We start from the raw sequence: 3,140 nt of genomic DNA, 5'->3' as shown, positions 1-3,140 counted from the left end.
AAACAGTATGTGCATGTAATACTTGTGAGTATTACTTGCACCAAAAGCTTAGGCTTCAGACTACTCAGACAGTTCTTCCTGCTTTATATGATTGCTCTGTATGAGGTCAAAGAGAGGGGATATCTTTAATATGATCCTCTCAGGCACAAATAAAACCTTTTGTTTACAAAAGACAACAAATCACAGCAAAATTTGTTTAAAGGCAGGATGGCCTTAAAGGGGGAGAAGCAAAAATAACTTGTTTCACAAAGTAAAATAGCCAAACTAGGTGCTGCACTAAAGGTCCAATATAAGATAAAAATTAATTATTTTAAACTGCAAATCAAGCAAGGCACTCAAGTGAAGCCCAAAGAAAAAAAATAAAGTTGGAAATTAGCATAATAGGTCCACTTTAATGTGTCATCAAAGTTTATGAGATTGAGAGGCCCAGGGCAGCAGCTTAAAAGCTTGTACATAAAAGAGACAATGTTTGCTTTGCTGCCTTTAAATTGCTCACCAAAGAGAATTGGAGAGCTGAAGAAAGAAGGAGAAAGAAATGGGGAAAAACAGATGTAACTGATTCGTGGAAGATCTTTCTCTAAACAGTGAACAACAAGTCCTCCCTGTGCTTTTACACATGAATTAATGTAGATTCCAGGCGTATTTTAAGCCCATCTGAGACACCCCAACTCACCGGTGTGGTGGAATTTCGTAGGGGTGTGAGAATCTTGTTGTAATGGGCATTCCAATGCAGCAACATTACCACTATTTCCCAACAATCAATCAGAGTTGTTTATGAAGAGAAGAGGCTACCAGACCTTGCATATGCGGTTGTTATTGTGTGTATAAGGTATGTGTTCCTGTGCATTTTTACATTTGTATTAAACATACAGAAACATCGTGAGGCCAGGTAATAAACAAATCTAAAATTATGTTTTTCTTCCTTCAAATATCAGCCATCTATTCTTACTGTTGTCCAAACTAAATTCTGTCCAAGGCCAGCCCAAGAAGCTGAGTATGCATTTTTTTTCTCTTTTTCAACAGATAACCAAATCAGATCTACAGTAGAGCCCCAAACCATGAGAAGTTATCTCAAGCTGTATGTCATGTAGGACTCCCTGAGGGGGAGCTGACATGTTGTGGAGGGATGAGCACCCGACTGCAAAAAAAAAGCTGAGATGTAGAATTAAAATAGCAAAAAGGTGAGTTGTTCATTTTTAGGCCTTTGTATCACAAATTCCAACAAGAGAAGGCCCACAAAATTCCCATAAAAGTCTATAAGAAATCAAATCCAAGAAACACACAAGAAAACACAAAAGGTAAGCAAGTGGGCAGAACAGAGTAAAATGCATCAATCAATCAATCAATCAATCAATCAAGAACATGGCTTTTTATACTACAAACACTGAGGGTTAATGAGGACAGTGGAAACAACTGGGTTATATGAAACAGGTGAAGACCCAGAAGACAAACGTATAACAAAATAAAACAGAATGTAATAGATCCTAAAGAATGAGAAAACCAAATATAACCAAAAAAACAACAAACTATGAATAAAACATAACACCAAATAATGTACAAGAATTTAGTCCAAGACTCAAAACTCTAGGTCCACAACCCAGGATCATGAATAGAGCATAACACTGCCAAGGTTTGGGATTTAGCTCACTATTGGTCTGGCTACTTTAAAAAGTAAATGGTATGGTTGTTAGCAAGATCAACAAAAGTTATGGCTGTAAACCTGCTGGTCAGTTTTGTTTTGTTTTTTTCATGTTCTTCCTGTACCTGCTTGGGTTTCTCTGCATCTCCAGTGAAAGGTATGTTAGGTTCGCTAGTGATTCTCAATGAGACGATGAAGTGAACCCAAAAGTCTATCTGTCTGAATCTGTTAGCTTTCTGATTAACCAGTGAGCTGTTTCCGTTCAAGGTTTACACTGCCTTTCCCTATGTCAGTAGTGGTTAAAGAAAAAAAAAGAAAAAATGTATTTCCGTAACCATAAAAGCAGCCACACAGGAGTGAATCATTCCAACATTTTATTTGGTAATACATGAACTTTCTGCTCTCACTAGCAAACTGAGTCATCTCTGTGATGTAAAGATGAGATTGAGTCATGCACAAACCATCCCAAACAGTGAGACCTGTTGATATTTTGCAGCATACTGATAAAGATATCTAAAAAAAGAATAGTAATAAACATAACCTAATGTTTTCCCCATGTTTAATAAAGCACATAGCAATGCAGTGCTGTCATATTTTTTTCCTCTTCTGCTCTTCATCATTACTAAACCCAGCTAATATTTATACATATATAGGTTTGTCTTTGCAGTAAATTTACACATTTCCAAGCAATTGTGGTTTTGCACTTTTTTAAACTGTAAAACTGTGTATATGTCAAACTAATTCTATAGCTAGGTCTTTTCCAGCTAGACATTGTTATTTTTGGGCAGACAACTAAAGCAACCTTGCTGTATTTTTACTTGCACTAGAATATGTTTTAAGTGTTTAATTTACTTCATAAAAAACAAACAAGAAAACAATTTTGATATTTATGCAAAGGCATTTTGCATGTAAAAAGATAACTGGGGGTGCACATAACCCTCTTATATTTTAAAGCAGTATTTAATGTTGGTCACCTTGTTCTAGATTTCTTTCTGAACTGTGTTAACCTCTGCTTAAACTGCATCTTAAAGCAGTTACAGGCATAAAAAATATAATATTACTTAATTATATGCTGAGCAGACAATTACATGACAAGTTTTTGAGGACTTGTTTTGTTTTTAAAGTCTTCATTCTTTCTCAGTGTATTTGTTTATGGCTGAATTTTGAGGTCCTGGGCAGTGCCTGACTCACTGACATTGACACTGCACATGTGGATCTTCTGACGACAGGCACATGCACTACTTTCCATCAGAACAAGTTCAGCCCAAATTAAAAAGTGAGGTGGATGACGTTGTGTGACAAAACAAGAGGGCGTTCCCCTCTGTCTTCCACACATTCTCAACTAATCAGGAACTGCCCTGCTTGGAGACACAGTGTCCACTGAATAACAGCATGCAGTGACAAGGTCACCAAATTAAGTAAAGCTGGAATCAAGAATCTGAAGCCTTTTATAATCCATGACTAACAAGATTAGAAGGTCTCCACTCAGCATACAGGTCAC

Source organism: Perissodus microlepis, chromosome 2 (assembly GCF_051167445.1).
Source record: "Perissodus microlepis isolate ML-2025 ecotype Zambia chromosome 2, ASM5116744v1, whole genome shotgun sequence".
NCBI lineage: Eukaryota > Metazoa > Chordata > Actinopteri > Cichliformes > Cichlidae > Perissodus > Perissodus microlepis.
The sequence above is the reverse complement of the archived record's forward strand: the minus strand, read 5'-3'. Positions refer to the sequence as shown.